Source organism: Pieris rapae, chromosome 10 (genome assembly GCF_905147795.1).
Source record: "Pieris rapae chromosome 10, ilPieRapa1.1, whole genome shotgun sequence".
In the NCBI taxonomy this organism is placed as follows: domain Eukaryota; kingdom Metazoa; phylum Arthropoda; class Insecta; order Lepidoptera; family Pieridae; genus Pieris; species Pieris rapae.
Window position 1 is genome coordinate 3,541,165 of NC_059518.1, and position 15,841 is coordinate 3,557,005.

Genomic DNA, 15,841 nt, shown 5'->3' on the forward strand with positions numbered 1-15,841 from the left:
ACGTACTATTTACAGTTTCAAATAAATAAAATTATATTTTGCATCAAATTCCTATGTATTTTAACTCAAATAATTTATCACTCTTGTGTTGTAGAACTCACAAATTCTATTCAATAAATTATGTTTAATAGCCCTATTTCATTACAAAACGGAATGCAATCTATATATCATTTTATTAGGCTAAAAAATATTCGGGTTTTATCATTTGGATAAAAATAAAAAACTTTTTTAAAACAAATATACGCTTTATTATTTATTATTTGGCACTATTATGCTGTGAAATTGATTCGGTTTCATCATGAAATAACTCAATTATTAATTTCTCTATTTTCTTGTTTATATTACTTTTTTCATTTCAATTAGTGAAGCCTAAACAAGACGAAAAAAAAATAAAGATAAACTTTTGAAATGTTCGATACATCTCATAAAGGTGGGGGGTATAGTGTGTGCAAACAAGTTAGCCAGTGTCATTAGATAAGTAATAGTAGACTATATGCAAAGTCTAACCAAGTGACCTGTTTAGACTACTAATACAGCACCAAGAGTTTGAAATTCCCGCTACATATAATTATTAGGTACTATAACTACATATAATCTACTAATATTAATATTTAGGAACATTGGAAATATCGCTAATATATTGTGTATGAAACCTTTAGAAAATGTGAAATCGCTCAGGTGCCGACAGGATTAAGGATGACCAAGACAATTCAAAATACTGTTCATAATTTAGCTAATAACATAAGAATTGTAAATTTGATAAGACATGTTTTAGTTTAGAATTCGTTTTTCTCATCTACTGCCTGCATTCTTGTTAACAGACTATAGAAATATCGTTTTATAAGATAAAAATAATATATACATAGCGATCATAATAATATGGTTGTCTACATTATATATATCGCTTCATAATTTGAATGAATTTCCTAAGCTATAAATAAGATCCAAATCCATTTCACGGCATTTTACATTATTTGTATATTATATGCTATATAATACATATCAATAAAGGTACAATTATTAACACATAATACATTATTTTGTGACTGAACATCGTTTGGCGTTCACTTCTCCATATTGTGATCTTCACTGAATGATCCGTAGCAGAATCTGAAATGATAGAAAGGAATATGTTAAATTAGATTTATATTGTAATCACAATTTGGAACATTTTTTATAATCTTTTTAAAATTTTAACTTATATTTCACAAGTTATTTAATTAAAAATTCAGTCGTGCTTTAACGAAATCAGTCGAGTACTTAGTACTAACTCTGAATGTCACCCAAGAATCAAAGCGTCATAAAAAGATATGCCATAAAAAAATATTATTGAAGATATGCAAAAATATTATAACCACCCCTTATAAGGCAGCCACGTCTAATATTCAAATTTTAATTATTTAAAGTAATTACGTAAGGAACGATAGATGTATCAAAGGAGTCGACCCGCGGCGAACATTAATCGACTGATTGAAATCGACATGTGTTCGACGGACGTCGCGATTTCCGACCCAAAACCGTTTTAATGTGACGTGCCTAATCAATACTATCCATCACTATCGAGGGTGTCTTCTCTATGGGGTAGGAGTGCGGTTTTGGGGTCATTTGGGGTACCGAACATATCTTAAGGTAAGCTTAAATGAGACAATAATGAGATTGAGAAATGAGAAGATGGTTACCGCGAACAACATTGTAATTTTTAAATGTAATAGTAATTAAGGATGAATACGAAGTGATTTTTCTCGCGGATTTAGTGTTTTGGTAGTCCTTGACTTACCCAATATATTATTTAAATACATACACACTTATATTTAACTTTTCTATCCTTAATCTATATTCCCAATACTGAAACAATCAACAAAATTAAGTTTAAACCACAGATAATATTTATGAAACTATCACAGAGTACATAACACAACGCTAGCCTAAAAAAATGCGCGTGCGCGATTTTTTAAACGCGAACAATTTTATGAAATGATTTCGTCATGTCGTGCTACACCGTGCAGCATTAGCATCGGTAATGGACGGTAATGACAACTTGGGACTTATTTGCGGTACACGTGGGACGCTCCGGGCTGACGCAACAGATTTAAAGGAATTTAATGCGGCATGTCCTGGGCTTCTTAATGAGACCACGAGTAATGTTGTCTTATTTTTCACTTAAAGAATTTACGCTGTAATAATTTTCAGTATATTGGTGTTAAACGTCTTCATTTCAATGACAGTGGAAAAAGAAATGTTCTATGTTATGTCCAAAATATTTTGACGCAATAGTTAAATGAAGTTTTCAGTTACAGCCGCAAATAAAACTAAATTTAACTTAACTTAAAAATTATTAACGTAATTAAAGGCAACGGTGGGTTCGGCTAAAATAGGTGCCCAAAGGCTGTAAACTCCTGATTTAGTGTCCCATTAGCTCGTTTGCTGTATAATACTATAAAAATCAATTTGAAGACTAACATTTAACGTACAAGGCAAGAATTGTTATGACCCACCGCACAAATCAATCAAATACGACAAAGACAATAGCCATCGATATACAGTTGACTAATGAACAAGAATACAATGCCATCCCTTCCTATCATAAACCTATCGCACACGTATCGCGTTACATAAAATATTATTTATGGTGTATAATTAATAAAAACAACCGCCTACAAAAACAAGTAGCCCAACAGGAAGATGTAATAACTCAATCGCACCTACTGAGCATAACGCGATTTGTTTAACGAGATTGGATCTGTGCTACAGAAGCCTCTTAACACGATACCTTAAGCCTACCGCGCTTACGTGGAACGTGTTATCAGGCACGGTAACATATTGGTGGTTATTAGCGAGATATTATAGGATACCACCCCAATTAATCTCGTTCGTAGACCTTGTACTAGCGTCGTTAATTGAGTTGTCCAAGTTTTCTCAAGAATTAAGCTATTTTATACCTATGTCAAGAGTTTGTAGACGCTTCTACTGTACATATTTCTTCTTATTTTACATTCCTTTTATTTGTTGAATGTGTTTGTTGCTTAATTTAAGGTAGATTTAAATTGATTCTCTAATTGCATAATAAAAGAGGTTTCTTTGGTAGATTTGATTTTCATTTGTCTTGTGAGGAAAAGATTTCGTTCGTACGTACTTAGGTATATGAATTTACAAAATATTACAAAAGTGTGAGTATAGCAGTCATTGATAATATACAATTTTTTTTCTAGTGAAGACTCCAAAATTAATTCGGCAGAAAAATGGTAACACGCGAATTGCCAGCAACATTTGCACATGAAATTTTTAATATCAGGTGGCGATCTACGAGGACCTGCTGTATACAACCTGGCCATACACTAGTTATTTCTCATGAAAAGCTTACAATGTGCCGGCCCGAGTTGCAACTTAATCTAAGAGAATGAAATCTGCAAATGAAATCTACGAACGGGGTTTAATCTTGCTTGGCTCGGGTTGTTCGCGTTTTTCACTGTCATTTTACTTGCTGTCGCCTGTCACCGATTTTATATGCTCGTAATATTTCCCACTTCTCTGCAATAACGGGCCCTTGAGTTCATTTATAAAACGTAAGAAAATACTGAAATTAACTTATTGTGTTTATATAACACACTTTTAGCAAATAAAAGAGAACAACGCGTAAACGTTTATATACGAGTTATTTGAAAATGTATATATCATTGTTACAGTTTTATTTATTACTGACTAAGTGAAACTATACAAATTGTTGTTTTTGATTATGTTAAGTATTGGCTTAAATATTTAAAATTAAACAACAAACCGCCAAAACGCTTTTTTAGGCAAGATGGCGTCTCATAACAAATTGCACTATGCCTTTTTCTGATAGAGGATCTTTGACAGCCTAAAATCTTTGTTTTAAATTTATATTATTATTTATTAGTTAAGATGTCATGTGGATAATGGTGTAATGGTTGCAGCTCAACAACAAAAACAAAACACTTGGCGATTAAAAAGAGTGGCGGAGAGTTTTGTTTTGCCAGTTCTTCTTCCTTCCATTCTACGCCCTTAATTTGAGATCTGGCAGTAAATGTAAAATTAGAAGCATTTAATGTATGTTTATTTGTTTGAGGTTCATAAGTGTACATTGTATCACCTATATGAATAAATAATTTTTGACTTGGACTTCTAACGACGTCAAGTTTTTATGTGTTAATAATCGAATGATTATTACACAAATATACATATATTTTTTTACAATAAAACCGTCTCTTTGCATTAGACAGACGAAGACATTATTAACTAACATTGTCGATTCGTCTAACCTGGGACCGTTTTGTGTGACGTGATATTGTTTCAAAGTCAATGATTTTAATTATAGATTTTATAATAATGTATTACTATTTACACGTAATTTGACTTCATAAGGCAATCTCGTTTGATGTAGATTTCCCCCTAAACACTTTATTTCTTATATTGTTTAATAGCCTGAAACACGGTATTCGTTTTTAAGATTTTATTTACATTATGCAAGCACAATATTATTTTTAAGTATAAAAAATCCTGGCTAATATTTTAAAAAACCTTGGTCAGTAGCTACGTGCTAAATAATTGAACACAAGTAGCCATTCAATAAATTGCACGCACTCGACGCCCCCACACTTTGACGGCGCAAGCGCATACATCACAATCCACAGTACATCTGCATACCTATAGCATGATCAGGGTTACCACAAAACAATGGAGATTCCATAGACACAGAAATTTGTATCTATTTCACTGTAGTTTTCTAATTTGTTTTTAATTTATAAAAGGGGACTGAATCTTTCATTAGTTCTTTTATTAAAAACCAAAAGATACAAAAACCACCAAACAAGGAAGTATTTAAGGATATCCAAAGGGGTGATATTGTTGGACTTTATTTTTGGACCTTGAGGTGACTTGACTTTGTTTTTGGATTATAATAATCATTCTACATAAGCGTTCAATAGCTATTGATGTAATCCTATGATTTTAGTATCGTTTATAAAACAAATGAATGTTCCAGAACATTTAAGATTTCTCATAGATAGATTATCAAGGGACAATTTGCTACACACTTTAGTTTAAGCAAAAACGAAATTAACGTTTAAATAATCTATAAGGTAAGATACTTTATACCAGTTATTTATAATGTTTTCCTTCCTCAAATAAAGCGGAGCCAAATAAAATCCGTGTAAAATAAAAGCAGTGATTTCCTGCGGGCATAAATCGCTTGGACAGTGGGTTGGTGATAAATAAGGCGGCTTCATGTTGCCTCACCGCAACTCAGTAAGATGCATGCATTAAAAATGTATAAAATGGGAAAAATGATTGTGTTTACACGTTTTATATTTTTTAATTGCTTAGTAATTAAAGCTTTTTGGTTTAAGTGCGTTTATTTTATAAAACTCCTTGAACCATACGTAATTGATACGCCCATTGCAAACCTTGACTGTGTTTTGTTTAAACAATTAAATTGTAAAGAAAGTTTTGTATATATATTGACTGACATTGCAGCATTACTAATTACTTCAACTTGCAAAGATTAGCGTACAAATTATACACGACGAAAACAATTATAATAAAGATTAGCCAAAGATGTAATAAATAATATGTAAAAAAAGGTTCTACGTTTACGAATTGTAAAAATCAATAACATATACTAAATACGTATTACTAATTGATACCTAATTTGGCTGTTTTGTGTTGGTGAATGTAAGGGGAATACGTTTGTGATGATGTGTATGCGGTGTGCTCATGATGTAGTGATTTAGCGCTATGGATATTTTTAATACTCCTTTTAAGGATATTCCGTGATATATTAAACAAGTCAAGGCTTAAACAGTAGTCGATATATGTGTGGTATTTTATATATTAATTTACTATGATTCAAAGATAAAACCAAAACATATGATACATAGACAATTTTTAGTAAAGATTTTCAGTATTAGTCTGCAACATCGTTTATATTTACATTTCCAAATTTATTTCCGTCCAGAGTCCGTTCCGTTAAGCCTTCATTAAAAGCTATATCGCACATACAAATCAAAAATATCAATACATCGGATCTAAGGTTAAATAAAGATGGTTTTTAATGCATTGCGTCTAATGCGTTTAATAAATCTAAATGAAAGCTTATCTGTCATATTTTGAGTTATATGACATAAAATCCTGTAACATAATACGGCTAGTGTACTATAAAACGGTGGAACAGAAACCGGATCGATACTTGGACATTCGAATAAATAAAACTAGTATATTGAACGTTAGAATATCCTTCCTGTCTAATAAAAACGGGGGCCGAGTATCGGGCAGGTCGTAATAAGTCTGAGAAATAAAATAATTTCAATATCAAGTATACAGTCCTGCGACCAAAATAGCAGGACGCAGTACGAAGATTTAGGTCCGGTATGGTTGGTGTTATGCAATATAAAACAATATATAATAATTAGACTAGAACCTATTACTCTTTAATTATGTTTTTGTAAGAAAATTTTTGGTTTTCTAAAAATGCAAAGATTGTTACGGTTTTGAAAAAAATCTGGTGAAATGTTAAATATTCCTCAATCAACTTGGCTTAGTTTCTTCCTTAATTTTCTTTTTAGTGTTATTAAATACTACATAATCCTCCTATGAATTTTACTTATGTATTTATATATATATATATAATATATATAGTTACTAATAGATTAAGGTTCTATATTTTAGTATAAATTTATTTTGTTTTTTATATAACTTCTGCACTTCTTGCACCCATCATTTTTTTTATTTATTTCTATTCTTACTAGGGTTGCCTGGAAGAGATCGCTTGTTAGCGATAAGGCCGCCCGTTGCATCCCTTGTAATTTAAATATTTTGTGTTATTTGTATTTCTTTAGCAACGAAGTGTAAATAAATAAAATAAAATAAAAAATAAATTTAAATTAAATCTTTCTGAATGAAATTATGTACCTATTTTTTAGCCCAGGTAAACTATACCTCTTCAGCATAAACTGGACCGCGTGCTCAGCAGCCCAGGCCGTCTCGTAAAGCAAGAGACCACACGCGGCCCGAGGTGTGAAGGCAGGGCGCGCCGCGGGGCGCACATAACTCACGAGCCGCGGGACGCCACGACCATTCATGACTACCTGCGCAAGCGCAATCTAGACATACTGTCTGCTTTTGGACTCCTGCATATTGATAAAACAATAATGCTAGATTGTTGTTGTGACGTGGCTAAATAAGGCTTTTAGTGAATTCGATGATTGTTAAAAGATAAAGATAGTATATTCGAAAGGAAAAAATTGCAAGAACCTAAAATTATCAGATGCTAAGTAATCTATTTATTTAGTCTTTAGCTCTATGTACGCTAGTGATCCAGGTACGCTTTGCGTCATTATTATAATTAAAATGTTTTTTTAGGTTTATATACGAACCTAAATATCTTTAATATTCTTTGTTTTACTGATCTAATTAAAATGAGATTAAGCTAGGAATATTTATAATACTTCGAACACACCTAGAAGGCGGTAATAAATGTCAAACGTCATGCAGAAAATCATTTAACGAGACGAGAATTTTAATGTCAAAACTACTGCTATAAAAAATACAATTAAAATGAGTGTGTTACAGATAACATAGTTTTTCGTGATATTTCGAGTAACATAAGTTAAATAAAAATAATAGTCACGAAAACTTTATATTGGTGTTCGTCTGTTACGCATTCAGGCAGAAAATATATTGAGTACATTTTGATAGTTTTTATGTAATCCTGTACTTTAGGTAAATCCTCTGCTTCTGAAAGAGTCAGATAGCATTTTTCGCATTCTATCTGTGACCTAGTCAAGAGAATAGAGTATATTGCCAATGGCTGTTAACAAACTTTGATTTCGGCCGTATTTATTTTACTGGCAGATGTAACAGAGCAAGAGTCGAAGCCTCAATTTAATAATAACCTCGCGAAAACATAGTACTTTTTATCGTTTTATAAGAACTATACTATTATGTATTGCTTACTTGTATGTAAAATTATATACAAATTGGGATCTGGTTACATTAACGAAAATTCGTTAACAAAGTAGCGTGTCTCGTTATCTCATAAGCAACGAAATTCTCACATATTAGGCCAGTAATGACCAGAATTATGAACAATATTCACGAAGTTACGTAATTAGTTTAAAAACCGTGTTATGACTTAAACTGCAATTATCCGCAATGTTTTCTAACCGCCCTTTAGCCAAATGGTGTATGCTCGTGAAAGGAATATTGAGATGCACGCTATCGGTTAATGGGTCGTTCGGTTATGTGCGGTCTAATTTGTAAGGAAATTGCGGGAAGCGCGTTGTATTCTGTGTCATTAGATTCATTTGTTTTAAGCCGCCTTTTGGGCAAACGGTTAATTGGACTTATTGGGCATAAATAAGAAATCACTCGCGATACATTCATCTAGGTTTAGGACTCAGATTTCTGTATCTGTTTTACGATCATTTGTCAATCTAATCTTTTTTTGATGGATCCTAAGTCGAATTTGTTCAGAAATACTTGAGTTGGCAGTTGGTTCCACATAGTGATACGGATCGTATTTTGTATTCTGCCAAGTCGTCCAGAAATGAAACTCAGCTGCAGGTAGTAGTCCGAACCACTCTTCTGAACACTCTGGTAAATGCTGTTACGCCCGCCTACAATAGGGCCATTTTCTCTACTCTCTGATATATACAATCTGAAATCACTACGGTGACTTCATACCCTGGATTGCGGTCCGGTTTCCGGTCGCTAAGGATAAATAATTTCTCGACCTCTATGGAGGCCTTCAGGCAGGCAATTTAGTGGTTACTGACTGGGATGTAGATTTAAGGATCCTTAGATTAATAGGTTTTCCACGCTCTTTAGATTTTCGACCCAAAATTTTTATCCATATTTGCGAGAGTTATTAATTATTACAGCAAAATGTTGATATTACTAAATATAACACGCATGTACAGTTAGGTCTTTATAAGTAAAACCGGAAGTGACACAGTTAATTGTTTTAGGGTTCATATCCATAGACAAGATATATTTCAATCCTTTTAAGGGATACTTTTGTTCAACCTGCAGTTATTCATTACATTCACTTATAACACATGAACTTTTTTTTATATAGAATAGGGGGCAAACGGGCAGGAAGCTCACCAGATGCTAAGTGATACCGCCGCCCATGGACACTCTCAATGCCAGAGGGCTTGTGAGTGGCCGGTATTTTAAGAATTGGTACGATCTTTTCTTGAAGGACATCTAAAGCCTAGACTTAAAAAATTGCGGCACCACAATTTTTTAAATTTTTTTTATATATTAACATGCTATAAATTACATTAGATTAAAGAGACAAGTTAAAATTGATTTCGGAAAAAGTTTGAATATTTTAACGAAGAATTACAGTCTTGATAGTTTTAATTACGCATTGATATATCATTTGATGTAAATATGGTTTTTTTTTAGTTTTTTTATAGCCTTGCTTAGATTGGACTATCACCTTAATACTGTTACAGTTGGCATGGAACTACGGTATAGGAGCAGCATCCGTTTTTAACATCCTAACGTCAAGTCCCGTAACGACAGAATAAACAGATCACTGCTTGCCGAACCTATATCTTCTGAGATTGATGTTAAAATAATCTAATCAGAAAAGGGGGGCAAGTAGCAAGGCAAGAAAATGTTTCTAGAATACTTACGATAAGAGAAATTTTTCTAGCCGGAATGCGTATAGAAAAGAACGACCGAGCAGTGTTAGACGAGTGGCTTCACCGCAAAACTCCTATCCCTGAGGTCATTGGTTCGATCCTACAGTGCACCAATGGACTTTCTGTCTATGTGCGTATTTAACGTTCGAACGGTGAAGGAAAATATCATGAGGAAACTTTTCCTAGACCCAAGAGGACATCTGTCAGACGCGAAAAGTGAACACCTCCTTGCCTATTAGATTTGGTACATATGAAACAGATACAGAAATCTAAAGCCCAGACATTGCTACACAGTATTTACTATATGGAATAACACTGACTTACGATAGTTTTGTTAAATATTCATTAATGTCGAATATGACAATTCGATATTTAAGTTTTTGACAGCAGCAGGCTAACGATGCTTTTTCCTGCTTAGTTTCCAAAAAGCTCACAGACCGCTTCTCAAGTCCATACAAGTTATACTTATCTGTATAAGAATATTTTCTTATAATTTAAGGTACATTTTCTAGTACTTATGTGGCATTTTATGAAGCCACAGATTCACAGAAAGCTCCTAAAGTCGTAAAACGTATTTTAACATCCATCCGATAATCAATCTAACACGTCATAACTTTGACATTCTGGACGGTCTCAACTTTAATTTAAGAACCAATTTAATTAATAAAGAGCTCTATTTCCTTAATATAGGGTTAAAATTTCCATGCTATTAATTGAAACGCAAAAAACTTTCCGATAAAACAACAACCCAAATGAATCCCAATATAAACATGTTAATTTAACAAAACTCGGAGTTTTCGTAAAAGTACATGAACAAATTGATGCCCCCGTAAAATTATAAACGATGTTTATTTGTAACACACATATGTATTGCTATTATTTATTTAAACACACGATACCGCGCAGGATTTTGATTTGTTTTGGGACAGAAGTGTTGAGAGCTTGCGTTGCTTGGTTGTTGTAACGCTAAGGATATACCCAAGTATATGACAGTTGGTTATTGTTTAAGTCATCTTCGTGAAACGCCCAAAGTCAATGTGTGTAGTCAGTATAAAGTATTACAATCGCAGTAAAGGCAAATCTCCAGAGTGCGTGTGTGACCTGTTAAGTCTAGATCAAGATATCTGTTTCTGTTTTTTTCTAATTTCATTTCATTTATTAATTTAGGTAACTTAGTGTATACTTATGAACGTCAAAAAAAAAGAAATATACATTAAATGCTTCTAATTTTACATTTACTGCCAGTTCTCAAATTAAGGGCGGAGAACGCAAGAGAAGATCTGGCAATAAATCTCCGCCACTCTTTTTTTTTAATCGCCATGTTTTTATAGGCAAGGAAGTAATTAGCCTTCTGTGCCTGTCAGTCCGCCGTCTTATTCTGTGTATGGCATGTGGGTTTTCTAACGATATTTTTCTTCACCGTAGTCCACAATTAGCTGCAGATCAAACCTACGACCTTAGGAAGACTCCGCCCAAGTTAGGCAAACAATGTACAAAGCTATTCCTTACACAAATGTTTAGTCTTCAAAATCTTACTTAGTCTTTTTAGTAAAATACCAAGAAATATTTAACTCGAATTAATTGTATGTAAACACCGTCTAAAGTGTCAAGAATTTTGATCGCACAGTATTAATCTGATCACAATCAATCGAAATGGCAGTATGGAATGTATCATAAAATATTTATAGACATTAAAAAAGATAAAAAATAAGCAAGTTTACAAATGAGACCGACGCTCAATATGCAACGTCATGACGGGAGGACCGTGTGGTCGACACTCAGTCTGTGTGATGATTTAGAACATTTTATTCGTATGGGATTTTATATACGGCCATAATAAACTTTAACTAACAAATATTTTCGGAACATAAAATATACTATAGAGCTGTGTTGACCGAAAATGTCGCAATCAGTTTTCCTATTAGGAAGGATTGTGACGGTTTAAATTATTAATTTTGATCATTTTAAAAATTTTATGTCAAGGATAAGGAAATTTATGCTAGTTTAGAAGTAAGTTTTACTAGTATTTTTTTATTCAATGATAAAATTTATTCGGTTGCTCGGATTAATACCTGCAGCTGAAATTAATCGTCGCACGTTGAGGCAAAATACGAAATCACCTCGACGTCCGCCGTTCCACAACTGAGTGTTTTTCTTGGCAGTTTATGCTGTGCACCACCACTATGTGGAACCAGCTGCCCATTGAAGTATTTCCGAACCAATTACACTTAGGGTCCTTCAAGAAAAGAACGCACTAATTTTTAAAAGGCCGGCAACGTATTCGCGAGCTCTCTGCCATTGAGAATGTCATCTGGCGACCATCCAGTCCATATTATATGGGGCATATATGGGGTGCTATACAGATATACTACTAGTTCATTATGGGAAACATATTAAATATTGTATAAACAAATAACATCGCTATGAGATACATAGAAACTAATCAATTGAGAACCTTATTGGAAAAATTGGGTAAGAGTATTTTTGAATTTAGAATTTGAATTTGTATAGTCATTTTCGTGTGTAATGAAACGTTTTAATCTTTATCTGTGAGATAGATGCGGCTGATCAACTTTAAGGTTGTGATAGTGTTCCTGGACACTGATTAATCACACCAAGAGTGCAATGATTAATGGTCGCGATGAGTCAACTTGTACCTGGATCTAAATGTACCCTTCATATGAAACGCCTATTTAGTATTCAGACCGATTTTGATTTTTCCTTTTCCGCTGATCTTTAAGCTCCATTTAATATTTGAGACTTCAATTGAATGTTTATAAAAACATTATTGAGCCATTGAATGCTTTCAGAGATTGCAATATCGCCAATTTAACCAAGTGCCCTCAAAATTACCAATTATAATTAATTTACCTGAAAGTAATATTTCGGTTTATTAATGATTCTTTTGATAGGTCTTCAAATAATTAGTTCCGATTCGAAGGTTTTTGTCTTTTATTTAATATTGAAGTATCATTTTTAATTATTAAATTCTCGGAAGGTTGCGATAAGTGCATTTAAATGTATAATAGATACTTATACGCTGAAATATAGGATCTCTCAAAAGGTATCATAATCGGGAGGTAAAATTGTAATTTGATATAAATTGGAAGATAATATGTAAATAAAAGATAATCAATTATACATTTTTTAAATAATGATTCATTAAATGTTAGGTTTATGGTATTTTTTTTCGGTCTTATACTTATATAATAATCTTTTTAGATTTAAAATAGAAAAGGAACACATTTTTCGCTTAAAAATTTAATAGGTATAATCTCGTAAGATTAAAATTAAATGAATACAAGAAGTGTTTTAATTAAATAAAATTTTACATATTAAAACATTTCCTTGTAATGAGTAAAACTGCGTATTTCTTCTTTAGAATGTAAATAAAAAGTCGAGTACATATACATATATAATTCCGATATCGGGTACAAAATCACCATAGCCTTTGGTAGTTACAGAGTACCAGCGCTGATTGTAGGATATTGAGATCGGCCCTACGTGAACACAATCCCTCTAATAAATATAAATTTCTTCATCTTCACACTTGACTGGTGAGTGATAGCGCGGCGCGTTTGAAGGAAGGGTTTCACACAGGTGCGCCGGCGCAGGCACGAACGCATTTGTCACTGTTGCCGGCGATTATTCATCTCATTGAAACATTAACTCGAGAACTAATCACGCTAACTAATGATGCCCCCCGTCGACACCTCGAAGTTTCACAAGTGAGAACGTATCACGTTGATTTGATAACAGTGTTCTTTTGTTTTTGCATAATTCTGACCGATGGTGCAATAGTAATACAATTCATTTATATGTTACACTTCTATATAATAACTAGCGGACCCGATAGACCTCCTGCCTGATGTTTCAAGCGATTAGGATAGTAAACAAAGTATTAAATTCAGCCCGGCAGATGGCGCTTCTGTTAAGAATTGTGCATCTAAACCATCCAAGGCGCCACCCAAACGCATGAAAAGAAATTCATTCAAAGTACAGCCGTTTATGAGGAGTTTAGTGACATGCACACGTACACGCACACACGCACGTAGATTATATCTATATGTAGTTAGAGTTAGCAACAGTTCTGTCTTAAACGTTTTAAGGTCAGAGTTCTTTGTCATCAACATATTCAGGATACCATTGGTGCAACACGACGCATCAAGGATGACTACTGCCATCACTGCAGAACCTCTGTAAGCCCAATCTGAATATGTTCCTATACTGCATACGGAGCGTATTCTTAGAATTGTTTTACATGACAGGGGCGCGGGAGGTTCATCTGATCAGTGATACCACCCATGGACATTGCCATAAGGTTAGATTAGACATCTTTCTAGACTTAGATCTACTAATCCTACTTCCGTTACACACATACATAAGTTACTTAATACCTACGAAGACAATATAGTCGGGGAATTAGTGAGTTAAGCTTATATTCATATACATAACTAAAGTGATATTAGTGCGAATAGTTTTACCAGGCTTTAACGTCAGGTCCTCAATCTCAGCGCAGATAAACCAAGTTTTATGTGCGCAAACGCACCGCACGCACGTTCAGCAAAAAAGTACACCATAAACACCGTTTATGACAGCAAATAAAGCTCGCCGTCTTCCCCGTAGTCCCGTAGTGAATTATTGCTTTATTGCCTCAGAAATATTTCACAAACAGAAAATATTTTATGATTCCCCAGTTAAGAGCGGCAATATATCATTTTAAGCCATAGATATAAAATTCGTAAGTCACCGTGAGGAAGACAAAAGTGCGAAAGCAGTCTAGATCTGACAAATCTGAATTAAATGCAATTTCTCGAGAATTGTACTGAACTTTGCTTAATACGTTGGAGCGCGGGTTTAATGGATGACAAAGTTTTGATTTGTTTTTATTTAATGAGATTGGACTTAAATATTCTCCAAAAATTATTCTGTATTTTTAATGTTAATTGTAAAAAAGGCAATGTATAATTTGGTTGTAAAGCTTTTAAATCGAAAATTGGATTAAAAGCCCACGTTTACGAACGATTGTTCAGTTTATTTTAAAGATAAAATTGTACTACAAATTTTTGACAATATCGATGTACGCTCAAAAACAACTGCTTTTTACTCTTCAAAGAAATCGCTGTCGTTGAAAGTATGTAAACTTTGTAAATCGTAGGCCAACAATGTCAGAACGTGCGGACTAAAATTGTTTTTTATTGGGTACTTAAAGAAACTAGCATTTATATAATTACATATTGAATATTTGTTAAGGAGCTTAACATGCTCGAAGAATTCATGTTTTGGTACAAACATAAAATTGGAATAGTTAACGCTGAGCGAAATCGTTAAAACGGTTTAACACTATAATTGGAAGGCATTAAACATAAGCTGGATTGTTATACCTGATGTTTAAGTATTTTAGTGGGTATAAGAGTGTTATCTCTTACAATGTTCATGTAGATGCCTACATCATTTTCATTTGATCCGATATCGATATTTTTTAAAATTAAATAAACGATTAAAATAAAATAAGTCAGTGGGGCTACACCTTTTTAGATAGAATTCTGTATGTGGTTCATGATCATTTGCCCATATAATATCATAAAACACGGCTATTAGGTGATCTGCCTTTTGCGCCTGTCATTAGCCGCCGACTTTGCTAAAGCAAGCCTTATAATGTTTTCCTTCACCGTTCGAGCGCGTGTTAAAAAGCAGATAGAAAGAAAGTCCTCTGGACTCCAGTGTTGGAGTACTGGCTTCAGAATGCGTATCTCATACCTAAAGTGTAGGCTCAATCCCCAGCTGTGCACCAATTGACTTTATACTCGCCCGTAAGGTTAAGGAAAACATCGTGAGGATACTGGCATGTCTCGAATCCAAAAATCTACAACATGTGTCACATAGAGAAGGCTGATATTAGTACATGAAATAAAATTGTTCCAAGAAACGGATGCAATGCCAAGACTCATATAACATATTCAGTGCTTTGGAATATTATAACACATTATATAACAGCCTATATACATATATAACATTCTACAAATAAAAATACATAAATCAGTTACAATATTAATCATGACGCATTGGTGAATATTTTTATCTAGCTAAACAAACATTGAAAATTTGAGCTAATGGGCTTTGAATTTCGTATTATCTGATATACTTGGGTCACTACTCTGGGCCTTCCACTG

At 33.4% G+C, this 15,841-nt stretch overlaps 1 long non-coding RNA gene across 1 annotated transcript in view; it reads right to left on the bottom strand.

Annotated features, from left to right (window-relative positions):
* Positions 1-248: 248 nt before the first annotated feature.
* LOC123689504 overlaps positions 249-15,841 on the bottom strand; it is a 257,049-nt gene continuing 241,456 nt past the window's right edge. The window contains exon 4 of the long non-coding RNA XR_006750464.1: positions 249-1,110. This is a non-coding gene — a long non-coding RNA (uncharacterized LOC123689504). The remainder of the gene's footprint in view (positions 1,111-15,841) is intronic.